The sequence below is a fragment of the Arachis ipaensis genome, chromosome B5 (genome assembly GCF_059453495.1).
Source record: "Arachis ipaensis isolate K30076 ecotype BB chromosome B5, ASM5945349v1, whole genome shotgun sequence".
In the NCBI taxonomy this organism is placed as follows: domain Eukaryota; kingdom Viridiplantae; phylum Streptophyta; class Magnoliopsida; order Fabales; family Fabaceae; genus Arachis; species Arachis ipaensis.
Genome location: NC_142440.1, coordinates 56,437,545 through 56,445,240, shown reverse-complemented (window position 1 = coordinate 56,445,240; position 7,696 = coordinate 56,437,545). Strand labels below are relative to the sequence as shown.

General features: G+C 37.5%; 1 non-coding gene across 1 annotated transcript; it reads left to right on the top strand.

Moving 5' to 3' along the window:
• Positions 1–7,170: 7,170 nt before the first annotated feature.
• Positions 7,171–7,278, top strand: LOC148564265 (small nucleolar RNA R71). Its single transcript, XR_015884533.1, has one exon. It is a non-coding gene; the product is annotated as a small nucleolar RNA R71 (small nucleolar RNA).
• The last annotated feature ends 418 nt before the right edge of the window (positions 7,279–7,696 follow it).

Below are 7,696 nucleotides of genomic sequence, written 5' to 3'. Positions count from 1 at the left end.
AAAAGAGTTAGTGATTTTCGAAAATAGTTTTTGAAAAAGGTTAGTAGTTTATTTTTTTTCTTTCAAAAATTAAAATAAAAAATTAAAATAATTAGTTAATTAAAAAGAATTTTTGAAAAAGAGGGGAGATATTTTCGAAAATTAGAGAGAGAGAGTTAGTTAGGTAGTTTTGAAAAAGATAAGAAACAAACAAAAAGTTAGTTAGTTAGTTGAAACAAATTTTGAAAAGATAAGAAGTTAGGAAGTTAGAAAAGATATTTTGAAATCAAATTTTTGAAAAAGATAAAATAAGAAGATATTTTTGAAAAGATATGATTGAAATTATTTTTGAAAAAGATTAGATTTTTAAAATCACAATTAATGACTTGATTCACAAGAAATCATAAGATATGATTCTAGAACTTAAAGTTTGAATCTTTCTTAACAAGTAAGTAACAAACTTGAAATTTTTGAATCAAAACATAAATTGATGATGTTATTTTCAAAAATTATGATATAAAATTAAGAAAAAGATTTTTGAAAAATATTTTTATAATTTTCGAAAATAACTAAGAAAAATGAAAAAGATTTGATTTTTGAAAAAGATGTTGAAAAAGATAGGAATTTTAAATTGAAAATTTGATTTGACTCATAAAAACAACTAGATTTTAAAAATTTTTGAAATAGTCAACTCAAATTTTCAAAATTTATGAGTGAAAAAGGGAAAGATATTTTTTTTTTTTTTTGAATTTTTATGATGAGAGAGAAAAACACTAAAAATGCTCAATGCATGAAAATTTTAGATCAAAACAATGAATGCATGCAAGAATGCTATGAATGTCAAGATGAACACCAAGAACACTTTGAATGTCAAGATGAACACCAAAAACTTATTTTTGAAAATTTGTATATGCCAAGAAAACATGCAAGATACCAAACTTAGAAATCTTTGATGCTTAGACTCTATGGATGCAAGAATGCATATGAAAAACACCATACAACACAAAACAAGAAAACATCAAGATCAAACAAGAAGACTTACCAAGAACAACTTGAAGATCATGAAGAACACTATGAATGCATGAATTTTCGAAAAATGCAAGATGAATATGCAATTGACACCAAACTTATAACATGACTCAAGACTCAAACAAGAACACAAAAATATTTTTGATTTTATGATTTTATGATTTTTTTGTATTTTCTTTTAATTGTATTTTTTTCGAAAACTATTATGAAAAATAAAAATAAGGATTCCAAAATTTTTAATATGGATTCCAGGAATCTTATGCTCTTTAGTCTAAAGCTCCAATCAAAGGGTTAGGCATGGCTTAATAGCCAGCCAAGCTTTAGTATGTATTGATACTTTTCATGTATAGAGCAACTAAGTGTGTGAGAATCTCTTCATTTGTGATGGTAAGTTGAAACCCCAGTCCAAAAAATTAGACATGGCTTACAGCCAGCCAGGAATTAACAAATCATCATGAAACACTAGAATTCATTTTTAAAAATTCTGAAGAAAAATATATTTTTGAAAACATTTATTTTAAATTTTTTTTTGTCGAAAACAAAGGAGAAATTTTTGAAGGATTTTTGAAAAATTTTTGAAAAGAAAACAAAAAGAAAATTACCTAATCTGAGCAACAGGATGAACCGTCAGTTGTCCAAACTTGAACAATCCCCGGCAACGGCGCCAAAAACTTGGTATGCGAAATTGTTACTCAGGTTGTGAATTATTGTTCGAAATTGATTCCCTGGCGATGGCACCAAAAACAGATGCATAGAACCATGGTCTAAACATATCTTCACAACTTCGCATAACTAACCAGCAAGTGCACTGGGTCGTCCAAGTAATACCTTACGTGAGTAAGGGTCGAATCCCACGGAGATTGTTGGTATGAAGCAAGCTATGGTCACCTTGTAAATCTCAGTCAGGCAGATATAAAATAGTAATAGGGTTTTCGAAAATAAGTAATAAAAGAAGGATAGAAATACTTATGTAAATCATTGGTGAGAATTTCAAATAAGCGTATGGAGATGCAATCGTTCCTCTGAACGTCTGCTTTCCTGCTGTCTTCATCCAATCAGTCTTACTCCTTTCTATGGCTGGCTTTTTGTAAGGATGTTATCGGTGCCAATGGTTACTTTCAATCCTCTCGGGAAAATGGTCCAAATGCTCTGTCACAGCACAGCTAATCGTCTAGAGGCATCACCCTTGTCGTTGGTTGCATCCTATTCCCCTCTGTGAAAATGGTCCGATGCGCTGTCACTGCATGGCTAATCATCTTGGAGGTTCTCGATCATACTGGAATAGAATTTACTATCCTTTTGCATCTGTCACTACGCCCAGCACTCACGAGTTTTGAGTTCATCACAGTCATTCAATCCCAGAGTCCTACTCGGAATACCACGGACAAGGTTTAGACTTTCCGGACTCTCATGAATGCCGCCATCAATCTAGCTTATACCACGAAGACTCTGATTAAGAGATCTAAGAGATACTCATTCAATCTAATGCAGAACGGAAGTGGTTGTCAGGCACGCTTTCATAGGGAATGGTGATGATTGTCACGTTCATCACATTCAGGTTGAAGTGCGAATGAATATCTTAGAAGCAAAATAAGGTGAATTGAATAGAAAATAGTTGTACTTTGCATTAATCTTTGAGGAACAGCAGAGCTCCACACCTTAATCTATGGAGTGCAGAAACTCTACCGTTGAAAATACATAAGTGAAAGGTCCAGGCATGGCCGAATGGCCAGCCCCTCTGATCTAAGAACCAAGCGTCCAAAGATGATCAGAAGATAAAACTCAGGATGTCTAATACAATACTAAAAAGTCCTATTTATAATAAACTAGCTACTAGGGTTTACAGAAGTAAGTAATTGATGCATAAATCCACTTTCTGGGCCCACTTGGTGTGTGCTTGGGCTGAGCTTAAATGTTACACGTTCAGAGGCTCTTTCTGGAGTTGAACGCCAGCTTTTGTGCTAGTTTGGGCATTGAACTCCACTTTGCAGCTTGTTTCTGGCGCTGGACGCCAGAATTGGGCAGAGAGCTGGCGTTGAACACCAGTTTACGTCGTCTAAACTTGAGCAAAGTATGGACTATTATATATTGCTGGAAATCCCTGGATGTCTAATTTCCAACGCAATTAGAAGCGCGCCATTTTGAGTTCTATAGCTCCAGAAAATCCATTTTGAGTGCAGGGAGGTCAGAATCCAACAGCATCAGCAGTCCTTCTTCAACCTCTGAATCTGATTTTTGCTCAAGTCCCTCAATTTCAGCCAGAAAATACCTGAAATCATAGAAAAACACACAAACTCACAGTAAAGTCCAGAAATGTGAATTTAACATAAAAACTAATGAAAACATCCCAAAAAGTAACTAGATCCTACTAAAAACATACTAAAAACAATGCCAAAAAGCGTATAAATTATCCGCTCATCACAACACCAAACTTAAATTGTTGCTTGTCCCCAAGCAACTGAAAATCAAATAGGATAAAAAGAAGAGAATATACTATAAATTCCAAACTATCAATGAAACATAGCTTCAATCAGATGAGCGGGACTTGTAGCTTTTTGCCTCTTGAATAGTTTTGGCATCTCACTTTATCCATTGAGGTTCAGAATGATTGGCATCTATAGGAACTCAGAGTTCAGATAGTGTTATTGATTCTCCTAGTTTAGTATGATGATTCTTGAACACAGCTTCTTTATGAGTCTTGGCCGTGGCCCTAAGCACTTTGTTTTCCAGTATTACCACTGGATACATAAATGCCACAGACACATAATTGGGTGAACCTTTTCAGATTGTGACTCAGCTTTGCTAAAGTCCCCAATTAGAGGTGTCCAGGGTTCTTAAGCACACTCTTCTTTTTCTTTGGACTTTGACTTTAACCGCTCAGTCTCAAGTTTTCACTTGACACCTACACACCACATGCACATGGTTAGGGACAGCTTGGTTTAGCCGCTTAGGCCAGGATTTTATTCCTTTAGGCCCTCCTATCCACTGATGCTCAAAGCCTTGGGATCCTTTTTATTTACCCTTGCCTTTTGGTTTTAAGGGTTATTGGCTTTTTGCTCTTGCCTCTTGGTTTTAAGAGCTTTTGGCTTTTTCTGCTTGCTTTTTCTTTCTATTTTTTTTCGCTTATATTTTTTTCTTCTTCTCTTTTTTTTTTCTACAAGCTTTGTTCTTTGCTGCTTTTTCTTACTTCAAGAATCATTTTTATGATTTTTCAGATTATCAAATAACATGTCTCCTTGTCATCATTCTTTCAAGAGCCAACATATTTAACATTCTTAAACAACAACTTCAAAAGACATATGCACTGTTCAAGCATTCATTCAGAAAACAAGAAGCATTGTCACCACATCAATATAATTAAACTAAGTTCAAGGATAAATTTGAAACTCATGTACTTCTTGTTCTTTTGAATTAAAACATTTTTCATTTAAGAGAGGTGATGGATTCATAGGACATTCATAACTTTTAAGACATGGTTACTAACTACTAATGATCATGTAATGAAGACACAAACATGGATAAGCACTTAACATAGAAAACGAATAACAGAGAAAGTAGGAACAAGGAATGAGTCCACCTTAGTGATGATGGCGTTTCCTTCTTGAGGAACCAATGATGTTCTTGAGCTCTTCTAGGTCTCTTCCTTGCCTTTGGGGCTTGATTCTTAGTGATTTTTGGTATTTCTATCCTCAGTTGCTTCGAATAACTATGTGGAGGGAAGTGCATCCCCTGAGGTATCTCAGGGATCTCTTGATTTGCAGCCACATGTTCTACCACTGAGCTATAGATCCTTTACATAATTGTTTTACCACACCAAACTTAGAATGTTGCTCGCCCTCGAGCAAAAGAAGAAGGAATAGATGAAGAAGAAGATGTGGAGAAAAAAAACTAGGATTATGAGGAAGGAAGGTGGGGATCCTGTGGGGTCCACAGATCCTGAGATGATACTGTGAGGTCCACAGATCTTGAGGTGTCAAGGCATTTACATCCCTGCACCAATTTAGGCATGCAAAATGCCCTTGCACACAACTCTGGGCGTTCAGCGCCAGGTTGGTGCCCATTTTGGGCGTTCAATGCCCATTTGTTGCCCATTTCTGGCGTTGAACGCCAGAACCATGCTTGTTCTGGGCGTTCAGCGCCAGCTCTTCTCCAGGGTGCAATTCTGGCGTTCAGCACCCAGATTATGCCTATTTTGGGCGTTCAGTGCCTAGATACTGCCCATTTTGGGCGTTCAGCGCCAGAACCATGCTCTGTTCTGGCGTTGAACGCCAGGCAGGTGCTTCCTCCAGGGTGTGATTTTTCTTCTGCTGTTTTTCATTCTGTTTCTAAATTTTTCGTTTATTTTGTGATTCCGCATGATCATGAACCTAAGAAAACATGAAAAACAAAAATAAAATTAGATAAATAAACATTGGGTTGCCTCCCAATAAGCGCTTCTTTAATGTCAATAGCTTGACAGTGGGCTCTCATGGAGCCTCACAGATGTGCAGAGCTTTGTTGAGACCTCCCAACACCAAACTTAGAGTTTGGATATGGGGGTTTGACACCAAACTTAGAGTTTAGTTGTGGCCTCCCAACACCAAACTTAGAGTTTGACTGTGGGGGCTTTGGTTGACTCTGCTTTGAGAGAAGCTTTTTCTGCTTCCTCTCCATGGATGCAGAGAGAGATCCTTGAGTTGTAAACACAAGGTTGTCCTTATTTAATTGAAGGATCAATTCTCCTCTGTCCACATCAATCACAGCTCTTGCTGTGGCTAGGAAAGGTCTTCCTAGGATGATGGATTCATCCTCTTCCTTTCCAGTATCCAGGACTATGAAATCAGTAGGGATGTAAAGGCCTTCAACCTTTACTAACACGTCCTCTACTTGTCCATAAGCCTGTTTTCTTGAATTGTCTACCATCTCTAATGAGATTTTAGCAGCTTGCACCCCATAGATTCCCAGTTTCTCTATTACAGAGAGGGGCATGAGGTTTATTCCTGAACCAAGGTCACACAGAGCCTTAAAGATCATGGTGCCTATGGTACAAGGTATTATAAACTTTCCAGGATCCTGTCTCTTCTGAGGCAATGTTAGTTGATCCAGATCACTTAGTTCATTGGTGAACAAGGGAGGTTCATCTTCCCAAGTTTCATTACCATATAATTTGGCATTTAACTTCATGATTGCACCAAGGAACTTGGCAGCTTGCTCTTCAGTAACATCCTAATTCTCTTCAGAAGAGGAATACTCATCAGAGCTCATGAATGGCATAAGGAGGTTCAATGGAATCTCTATGGTCTCTAGATGAGTCTCAGATTCCTTAGGTTCCTCAGAGGGAAGCTCCTTATTGATCACTGGACGTCCCAGGAGGTCTTCCTCCTTGGGATTCACGTCCTTCTCCTCTCTTGTGGGTTCGGCCATGGTAAGTAATTTAATGGCCTTGCACTCTCCTTTTGGATTCTCTTCTGTATTACTTCGGAGAGTACTAGGAGGGATTTCAGTGATCCTTTTACTCAGCTGATCCACTTGTGCTTCCAAATTTCTAATGGAAGACCTTGTTTCATTCATGAAACTCACAGTGGCCTTAGATAGATTAGAGACTAAATTTGCTAAGCTAGATGGATTCTGCTTAGAATTCTCTGTCTGTTGCTGAGTGGATGATGGAAAAGGCTTGCTATTGCTAAACCTGTTTCTTCCACCATTATTAAAGCCTTGTTGAGGCTTTTGATCCTTCCATGAGAGATTTAGGTGATTTCTCCATGATGGATTGTAGGTGTTTCCATATGGTTCACCCATGTATTTTAACTCTGCTATTGTAGGGTTCTCAGGATCATAAGCTTCTTCCTCAGAAGATGCCTCTTGAGTACTGTTGGATGCAGCTTGCATTCCATTCAGACTCTGAGAAATTATATTGACTTGTTGAGTCAATATTTTATTTTGAGCTAATATGGCATTCAGAGTATCAATTTCAAGAACTCCCTTCTTCATAGGCGTCCCATTACTCACAGGATTCCTCTCAGAAGTGTACATAAACTGGTTATTAGCAACCATGTCAATGAGTTCGTGAGCTTCTGTAGGCGTTTTCTTTAGGTGAATGGATCCACCTGCAGAAGTATCCAATGACATCTTTGATAGCTCAGATAAACCATCATAGAATATATCCAGGATGGTCCATTCTGAAAGCATGTCAGAAGGACACTTTTTGGTCAGCTGCTTGTATCATTCCCAAGCTTCATAGAGGGATTCACCTTCTTTCTGTCTGAAGGTTTGAACATCAGCTCTAAGCTTGCTTAGCTTTTGGGGAGGAAAGAACTTGGCTAAGAAAGCCGTGACCAGCTTATCCCAAGAGTTCAGGCTGTCTTTGGGTTGAGAGTCCAACCATATTCTAGCTCTGTCTCTTACAGCAAAAGGGAAAAGCATGAGCCTGTAGACTTCAGGATCTATTCCATTAGTCTTAACAGTATCACAGATCTGCAAGAATTCAGTTAAGAACTGAAAAGGATCTTCAGATGGAAGTCCATGAAACTTGCAGTTCTGCTGCATCAGAGAAACTAGCTGAGGTTTCAGCTCAAAATTGTTTGCTCCAATGGTAGGAATGGAGATGCTTCTTCCATGTAAATTGGAATTAGGTGCAGTAAAGTCACCAAGCATCCTCCTTGCATTATTATTATTTTCGGCTGCCATCTCCTCTTCTTGTTCGAAAATT